This window comes from Leptonychotes weddellii, chromosome 15, assembly GCF_054177405.1.
Source record: "Leptonychotes weddellii isolate Sample4059 chromosome 15, ASM5417740v2, whole genome shotgun sequence".
In the NCBI taxonomy this organism is placed as follows: Eukaryota; Metazoa; Chordata; class Mammalia; order Carnivora; family Phocidae; genus Leptonychotes; species Leptonychotes weddellii.
Window position 1 is genome coordinate 8,117,024 of NC_138383.1, and position 10,532 is coordinate 8,127,555.

Genomic DNA, 10,532 nt, shown 5'->3' on the forward strand with positions numbered 1-10,532 from the left:
CAGTAAGGAAAATGTATGATTTTAATATAACTGTGTATGTGACAGAATATTTTTTGAGAGTCTAGAGGGTTGTTGTTGTTGTTGTTTTTAATGGCTTCTAGTCTCTCATCTCCTTCCGCTAGCTGGATCTTAATTGGAGAAAGAAATTTTTAAATTATTCAATGACCCATTCAGTGCAAGAATTCTCCTGTATCACCCCTGGCAGATTGTGACCCAGCCTTCGCTGACCACCCAGTGGGGAGCTTTGTATCGATCACACATGAGAACCTCATGGCTAGCATCAAGCATTATAAATTCTTCCCCGTGCTATGCCCAAATCTCCTATAGTCTCTGCCTTTTAGTTGTCTCCATTTTGTGCTCCATAGCCACAAAGAGCCTGTTACCTCCCTAAAGAAAATCCAACCTCTCACAACTAAGGGCTAATGTGGCTCTTAAGAGAGAGGACTTATTTATGTTTCTGTAGAAAATAAGAATAACTTATCCAGATTTCTTTACCAGACACCTCGGTAAATTGTGCCTTCCAAGGGCAGACAGCTAAATCTTGTGGTAGGTGCCAGGTTGTGGTGGTGCCACATTGAAAACCACATGCTTCACTAAAGGGGGTGATCTAATGAGTTTACTTCTCTGCCCGGGTTCCAGCGACAGGGCTATTTGAGTGACTTCATTGCCATCAGTATTGCTGACTAATGCCTGTATCAACACCTACTGCCGCCACCCCGGCACTTCAGTGATTTTACGTTTAGTTTGATTTCTCCAGACAGAACTTTTCCACATCATTGGAACTAATTGAGGTAATGGAGAAATTATTCTGGTGCCAGAACACTCTTACTTTCTTTCGCCCACTTCCCCCCTTGGTATTGAAAGACAACAATGCACACAGTCTCTCAGTGTTTCTTTCGAGCAAGAGGGGGAAGCTTGATCATGTCACCGTTACGCCGAGCCCACGCTTGGACAATTAAGGCTGGAAAACATATCCTAACCTCCATCTTTCTACGCTTCCCAAGGCTGTGGCCGCACAGCCCTGCACGGTCATGGTGCCACGCTCCTGAGCTGCTTCTCATGGGGGGTTTAGGTGTCCCTGCTGCTGTGCTCTGGACTGACCACAGGACATCTTCTAATATTTGCTAAAACAATTAGCAGACAGAAACAAACATTTATGAGAATGTATTCCACCTTAATTATATGCATTGTCTCCCAATGTTTATAGCATCTTAGAGGGAGTTTGGAGGTAAGACTGAGCTGGCCGAATATGGATTTGATTACAGGGATTTGTATCAAGGGTGGAATGGTGCCTTTTTCTGATGCCCCATCCCCCCTGGCTTTGTGTCCCTTACTCGAGAAGGTTGAACGAACCATTCCCTAGAGAGCACAACACACTGAGGAGTCCCTGTTATTGTCCCATGTCAATAGTCAGGGGCTTAATAAGCATTTGGGGTTGAATTTTGGTAGACCACAGTGAGCCTCTCCACCGTCTGGTTTGGATTTAAGGGGCCACTCCATAGTGTGAGACGGTAGGATAGCCTCTCAATGGTTCAGAGTCCTCTGCTTGGTGCAAGAAATGTTGGTTCATCAGCAGGGGTGGGAGGGCAATTAAAAATGAGTGGAAAACCTTCCATGTCTATTTGAGGTTGGAGGAAAGAATCTAATAAATTCTAAATTACTTTAATAATAATATTTAGCTTGCATATTATGCTGGCGTCCCTTTCTCTGTTTTTTCCTTCTCTCTCCAGTTGCTAGTCTTACAACTCTTCCCTTATTGATCTGTCCACCCAAGGTGGGTAGCAGAAATGATGAGATTTAAGCAACAGATTGCAAATCTATCTGCATTACTACTGGTTAGCAGCTCTGGTCAGCATTTGGTTAGAAGTGGCTATTTGAGCTCAGAGCTGAAATGGGTGTTTTACATTACTTGTGGGTTTTATTTCTCCACATCACCTCTGACCCCTTTTGCAAAGTTAATTGAGAGTTGGCCTTTTTCAAATTGACTGCAGGAAATTGACCTTTGTGTTCACGCTATGTTAGGAAAGGCCTGGATGAAGAGCAAATCGAGAGGCAAAATGGGAATGATCTGGCCCTTATAGTCATGCTCTGGCACTTTGTGAAATGATCACAAATTCCCTGGTGCAATCACATGGGCAATGGTACCTCCAAAATTGTTTCCCTGTGGAATCAAGATATAAATCAGAAAATCCCATTTTAATTCGTAGCATACTCTGTTCAAAAATTTAACAATCTGAAAGTCCCTTTTAAATTAATGTCTACTATGTTTATTCTGCTTTAGCTGAAGCCTGTTTCCTCATTTTTAATCACTGATAGAGATAGCTGCTTGAGGCCACTTATACAGCAATCTAACCCTAAGGATTGTCTGTCAGGCAAGCGTATCTGTTACTTGGGGAAGAAGGAAGGGTGATTAGAAGAAAAATGCATGCATTTTGACCTTAACAATCCTGGGTTCAAAATTCGACTCTGCCACTCATTCTCTGAGTTACTTTAGGAAAAGAATGTAAAACCCTGATTCTCAATGCCTCATCTGTAAAGTGAGGAAATTTGCAAGAAATAAGACTGTGTGAGGATTAAGTGATTCTTTTAAGAACTTAGCACCTACATGCTTAATACCCTCACTTGTTTATTCCATGTTGTGCGCCTCTTCTGTGCACTGGGGATCCAGCGGCATTCATTCAGAAAATGGCCTGCCCTCGTGGAGGTTATACTCTTTGAGGGCTGATCATTTCCCTTACACTTCTGGGGACAATGAAGAGTGCTGGTTAAACCAGCAGTGTTTGAAATCCAATAGGAAATGGATTGTTATTTTTAACTAGAAAGCCAGCATGTTAAATGGCCTCCTAAGTCTCACAGCTGGATTAAATAATTCTGGGTCAGAATCTAGATTTCATGGTCTGGTGGTAAGGTCAGGCTGAGCTTGCAGACGGGGTGTCTGATTCACGGCTTGATCCCAGACAAGTACTCTGTATCTATCCCAGTCTTGATTTGTGTTTGTTTTGTTTGTTTTACCTGTAAAATTGGTATAAAGATACTTTTTTTTAACCTTGTAGTGATATAAATATAAAACCAGATAAAATATGTAAAGGCGGCATACATTCTTAAAATGTATTCTTAAGTTCATTCTAATTTTATTAGTGAATCAAGGTATAGAGACTCTCCACTCCAGCAACTTAATTATATCGACAAATTATTCAAAACAAAACAAAACACACTAGTCAGTCCTGGAGCAGTCTACAAATTTAAATACAGTGACCCAAACTAGATCTTGGATGGAGACAGAATGAGTGCTTTCCTATTAAACGTAGTTGTGGCAGAGAGGCAGGGAAAGAGAATTAGACATAAAGCCTCAGAGAGATCACTAACTCCGTGTGGAGACAGAGGATGCCGTGGAGACACACAGGGAAGCCTAGACTGGGGTTCGAATCTCAATTCTTCCACTTCCTGTTGTATCAGTGATGTGTAACAAAACGCCCCAACCTCAGTGTCTCAAAGCCACAACCACCATAATGGGTCAGCTGGGCAGTTCTGCTGATTTTGGCCAGGTCACCTGATCCTGGCCGGGCTTACTCGGGAGTCTTCTTGTCAGCTTGCAGGTCAGCCAGGGTCACGCTGGTCTAGGATGGCCTTGCTCCCGAGTCTGATGTTTAATGCTTGGTTGGCCATTGGCTGGGATGATGGATGTGGCTGGGACACAGTCTCTCATTGTCCAGCATTCTAGCCCAGCCTTCTTGGCGGGGCGGAGGTAGAGGAAGTAGAGGTATCCACTGGATCTCAAAGCCCAAGCTTTGAACTGTGACCACATCACACCTTCCACATTCTCTCAGGCAAAGAAAGTCAGAAGACTAGCTGAAATTCAAGAGGCAGGGAAACAGACTCAAATTCCTAGTGAGAGGACATCAAAAGTCACATTGCCAAGGCTGTGCACATGGCGGGGGGGGTAGAGAATCGGTTTTGTAATCTACCACACTAGTCAGTGCACTTAGACTAGTTCTTCCCTTTTTCTTAGGGTAGCAAGTACCTCATAGGGATTGTCATGAGAAACATACGTAAAACCCTGGATATTGTGTAAAATCTACCAGTAGATACTATAAATGGGAGCCATATACAAAACTGACATTTTTGGTCATACACATACATCATTGCACAACTATCAAAAACACACATAAAGTAATATTTATATGGTTTATAATATAAAGTAAAATACATATGAAAATAAAAAAGAAAATAATTAAAAATCACTGAAATCTCATTATCCAGCTCTGAGCACTATGAACATGTAGGAAATTTAGACATTTCTCATTATTAGCTATCATTATCCATATTGGCCTGGATGGATTGGTCTTGCTTCACTGGACATTGGTAGGTTAGGCTGTCTTTCCCTATAACTTGCAGGTAACTGCAAGAAGGTCTAAATCTGCTCTGCCTGTCTACCTCTCTCCTAAACCATGTCTATCTACCCACCCATCTACTACAAGCTTCTTCTATTTATCCATTATTTTGCGTGTTGTCTGTTAATGGATCCACCTGTATCTGTAACTCAGTTCTATCTGACCCCCAGGTTCCAATTACATTTCCCTCTTATCCACTCTGTGGGCTGGTGCCAGAGTAAACTTCAATGCTGCTGCTCAAATCTATCAGGTGCTTCCAGTCATCTTCGGGAGAAATCCAGATTCCTTAGCGTGAGCAGTAAGGCTCCTCATTGTCTTCTCTTCCTGCTTCCTTCCAGTCTTATTTTTATTTACTCTCTGACCCTTAGCTTTACATTCTGTTCATCCCAAACAGTGCAGAGCTTCTGAAACACTGTGATCTCTGCACATCCTGTGTTTTCTGCCTGAAAGCTCCTTTAGCCTCATCTTCATAGCCAATCCCCTTCTCATGTAGCTGGATTATATTATCCGTTATGCATGAGCCTCAATGTGTGAGCCACACAGCCTTCTCTGATATGTGCCAAATCTCTGATAGCACTTCTCACATGGCATTATTGGTTTATATGTATGTTTCTACTACAAGACCTTGCATTTATCAAATGCGGGGAAATAGTCATGATGATTTCAGTCACTAGACAAACACGTACCAAATCCCTCCTGCACACGGGCATGGCATTTGAGATTGCAAATAAAATGAATGAGTGATTGAACAATCTGCAGACCCTCCCATCCAGCCTCCCAGGGCTCCTACTAGCAGAACAGATGACGAGGGTTAAGATGGCTGTTCAAGGCCACAGAACAGAAGGAAGTAGGTTGCCCCAGATGGGTGTAATGATACCTTTTCCTCATGGTACTTTTCTGCCCCTTGGGGTTTTTAGAGAACATAAATTGGGAGCTCAACCTTGGTCTCCACAAGGACTCACCAAATAGACAATCAGATCTGAGGAACAGAAAATATCCCACAGAGCCAATGTCAACGTAGTCACTCAATGTCACATGAAATCCATTCGGATTGATTGAAGTATAAGGACTTACCCTAGATGCAAATTGTGAATGAAAATAGGGAAGAATTTTGGTAAAGAAACACAGATTAAAATATTCATCTCCTTTGAAAATAAACGATTTTGAAAGAATATCTTGAAGTGTTTTATAACTCCACAATCAACATCTGAGATCCTATAATAATCTGTCTGCAAAGACGCAGACAGCAACATAAGCTCAAATTGCTCATTTATGTGAGATTATACAATGGATTTTAGTTCAGTCATCAAAATAGGGATGAAATTCATGACATTTTAAGTAAAAACAGTACATAAAAATATATATGTATATGTATTATGTATGTCCATCTGTATATCTAGATCTATGCAGTTATCTATGTTTCTATCTATTGAGAGAGAGAAAAGAAAAAAAATAATTTCTTAGCAGTACTCAAATGACATAATTATATATTTTTTGTATTTTCTAAATGCCTTGCATAGAGAATATATTATTTGAATGTTAGAAGATAGCCAGTAATCTGTGTAAAAGATAACAGAAGAAAACCACATCGTTATGTACAAGCTAGTATGTTCTGTTTTTCCCACTGAGATGTAGGGACTGTAGGACTACACTTACACATTTATTAATGTGGCTATATTTATGCACAATAAGTTGCTAAATGGCCCTTTGGATGCTTTTTATTTAGGAAAAATAACATTGCTACTGCCGCCTTCCATGGAGAAACTCCAGACAAGTGTTAAAAAAAAAAAAAAAGCAAGTATTAGAAACAAACAATATAGTTTTCTTTTAGAAACAAAAGCTGTGTTTAGAATCCAAAAGTAATGTAATCGCTCTGGAAACTATTATCATAAGTAATTCCATCTCGATTAGTTCACGCTCCCATGTCTCCAAGATGTGTAAAATGTAGAAGAAACAAAGTTCTGGACAGGAGTGAAAATAATCTTAGATTCTTAGCCCATCCATGTCTCTGGATAAGTCACAAGTGAGCAATGACAGAAAATTCCTGATAGCCTCAAACTTCTCTTAAATGTAGACTTTTTTCAAAACTTCTGGATTTCCCCCCACACTTATTTTGACTTTCCAATTGTTCCTATTTTGGAACATACCACATTTGGAGGAGTTGCCTTTTGGTCAGAATCCACTCTGTTTTCCATTTTCTTAATAATGTGCCTTCCTCCCATGGCTCATTTGAAACCTTCAGGCTCCATTGGGTCTGAGGAAGGGACTGGGTGCCTGAGAGGTGAATGAAAGGGGAGAAAGCCAAGTTCAAGTTGTCTAGTTGGTGGCCCTCCAGATGGAGCTTCCCTTGGGGACTCTTCCATTTCTCTGAGTGGAGATGCAGAACAATGGGCTACATGACTGCAGCTTCTTGGGCTCCTGGTGGGGTATTACTTCATGACCTTATTGTATATATAAAATAATGATAGTCTTCAGTATATTGTCTGGGATATGTGTGGTTCCCAAGTCTGTTTCTTATACAATTAGTTGTCACTTTTTACTTTGGTTGAGCTAAACCCAATGTGACCAACTGAAGACAGTATGGAATTTGGAACCAACCAGACCTGGGTGAGATGTTAACTCTGCCACTTAGTAGCTAGGTGATTTTGGGCATTCTGAAAAGTGGGAATAAAAATATCCATCATCTGTGGTGTTCCTGGTTATTCAAGCCAAGGTAGTCTATCTATATATAACGTTCCAGTAGTGGGACTCCAGTGAGGCTGAGATGCTGGAAGATACGCTGAGTTTCCATAAATCTTTCTTTCCTGACTAAGCAGATGGAGGCCTCGGGATGCATCTCACCTTTTGATTCTCCTCTTGGCTTCTTATCAAAAACATGGTGGCAGCTTTTGGAGAATTTACAGGCAACAGCTTAGTGGGGTAGAATTCTAGGGGGCTGTCCATAAAGTTGGTGAGAACATCTCTCTTACATGGTATGTCACAGATCTATATTTCTTATAAAAATACAAGAAAGTTTCCTAATGGCTAGTATCCAAAATCTATAAAAAACTTATCAAACTCAACACCCAAAAAACAAAAAAATCCAGTCAAAAAGTGAGCAAAAGATATGAACAGACATTTCTCCAAAGAAGACATATAAATGGCCACAGACACATGAAAAAATGTTCAACATCTCTCAGCATCAGGGAAATACAAATCAAAACCACAATGAGATACCATCTCATGCTAGTCAGAATGGCTAAAATTAATGTCAGGAAACGACAGATGCTGGAGAGGATGCAGAGAAAGGGGAACCCTCTTACACTGTTGGTGGGAATGCAAGCTGGTGCAGCCACTCTGGAAAACAGTATGGAGGTTCCTCAAAAAGTTAAAAATAGAGCTACCATACAATCCAGCAATTGCACTATTAGGTATTTATCCAAAGGATACAAACATAGTGATTTGAAGGGGCAAATGCACCCCAATGTTTATAGCAGCAATGTACACAACAGCCAAAATATGGAAAGACCCAGATGTCCATCAACAGATGAATGGATAAACAAGATGTGCCATATATATGTGATGGAATATTACCCAGCCATCAAAAAGAACGAAGTCTTGCCATTTGCAAGGACATGGATGGAACCAGAGGGTATTATGCTAAGCGAGATAAGTCAGTCAGAGAAAGATAAATACCATATGATTTCACTCATACGTGGAATTTAAGAAACAAAATAGATGAACATAGGGGAAGGGAAGGAAAAATAAAATAAGACAAAAACAGAGAGGGAGGCAAACCGTAAGAGACTCTTAACTATAGGAAACACACTGAGGGTTGCTGGCGGGGCGGTGGGTGGGGGGATGGGGTAACCGGGTGATGGGCATTAAGGAGGGCACTTGATGGAATGAGCGCTGGGCGTTATATACAACTGATGAATCACTAAATTCTACCTCTGGAACTAATAATACACTACATGTTAGTTAAACTGAATTTAAATAAAAAATTAAAGAAAACAAAGAAAGTTTCTTAACTTGTGCTTCAGGCAACATTTCCTTCCTTTATTCTTTTTATATGGAGCAGATAGTGGGCTAATGATGAATGCCCGAGGTTTGAATTATTTTTCCTAATGGAAACAGAAATCCGAAGTCTGCAGTGAGAGGAAAAAGAGCCTGCTGCTCTGATTGATGTAGCTCCTGTGTCCTGTCATCCCTTGGAGAGAAACCCTCCCTCCGGTCACCAGCTCCCTCTTCTCCACATCAGCCAAGCCAGTCTGACCTGGCAAAATGCTGGGGATGGAGTGGAATGAATTCGATGATCAACTTTACCAATATTTTAAATGTTCCATGAGAAAAAATACAGAAAGAACTTACGTAACAAAAAGACGGAAAGGCACAGGGCAGGTGCATACTCAGTGTTCTTTCCCTTTAGCTTTCATACCCTGTATCCTTGATTCAGATGACAGACAAAGAAGCATACTTATGCGGGGAGCAGACAATAATTAAAGAATGACTAACATTAAAAAGCTTTTCCTAGAGTCCCCTAACTTTTCACAGTAACTTTTGCTGGTGTGTATAAGGCATCAGGAGTAGGTCTGACCTGAGGGCAGACTGCTGTCCTTTGTATTTTTTCCCTAGTCACTTCATAGTCAAATGCTGTTATCAGCTAGGAGGAGGGTACAAGAAGACATGGCTCTTTTTTTTTTTTTTTTAACCTATATTGTATTATTTGTTTCAGAGGTACAGATCTGTGATTCAAGAGTCTTACACAATAGCAGGAGGGGAAGAATGAAGGGGGAGGAAATAGGAGGGGGAGACGAACCATGAGAGATGAGGACTCTGAAAAACAAACTGAGGGTTCTAGAGGGGAGGGGGGTGGGAGGATGGGTTAACCTGGTGATGGGTATCAAAGACGGCATGTTCTGCATGGAGCACTGGGTGTTATACACAAACAATGAATCATGGAACACTACATCAAAAACTAATGATGTAATGTATGGTGATTAACATAACAATAAAAAATTTAAAAAAAAGAATGAAACTAAGCCGGATGCCTGGGTGGCTCAGTTGGTTAAGGGTCTGCCTTCGGCTCAGGTCATGATCCTGGGGTCCTGGGATCGAGTCCCACATCGGGCTCCTTGCTCGGCGGGGAGCCTGTTTCTCCCTCTGCCTGCTGCTTCCCCTGCTTGTGTGTGCTCTCTCTGACAAATACATAAATAAAATCTTTAAAAAAAAAAAAAAAAAGAAGACATGGCTCTTGGCAAATATATTTAGCTATTTAGAGAAATTATTCAAAGTGGGTGTTTTATAGAGAGTGAATCAGCACTATTATCTTTTACTTGAAGGTCTTTCCTTGTGATCAGGGCTGGAGAACAGAGAACAAATCTTATCAATGGAATGTGCTAGAAGAGGTATCAGCAGCTTCTGTTTTTCAGTCTTTCGTGGGTATGTATGTGTGTGTTTCTTTTCTTCTAATTAATTCTGTGACCTCAGGCAAATTGTCATGTCTCTGATTCTCATTTGATGCCACTCTCTACCTTGTGACCAGAGTTAATCATTTTAGCACAGATTTGATCTGATCATGCCTTTCTCCTGCTTGAAACCCTGTTGAAACTCTCCTCTGGTCCAGATTTCTTGTTATTGAAGACCCTTCATGCTTTGCCTCTAGTCCATTCTTCCTCTCACTTTCTGTCACAGGTACTTCAATCCAGAAAGGCTGAACTATCTGAGGTTATCACAAATCACTAGGCTATTATCACTGCTGAAAATACCAAGGCCAGTTTTTATTTATCCTCCAGACATACCTTAAACATTTCTTGCTGGGACCTACTTCAAATCTTACTCTCTATTCCCAAATCTCTGCACCCTCTCCTGAGGAGGATATTCTACTTCTTTATATTCCTAATTCGAATACATTTCCTATTATCCTAGGGCCTGTCAATCATGAGATCTTCCCCCAAGGTCTTTGATTCTTTAGGCAAGAAGAAAATTCTGAAAGTCCCAGGCCAATTAAATTTTTCATTCATATTACATTCTCCATATTCCCAATTCATTATGGTATCAGATATTATCCAAACTCTTCAAGATTTCTCTGCCTTGAGGCAAGTGTCCCTAACCATCTGGATGATCTCAAACCCACTGGCTGATGTACAAGGACCTCACCTG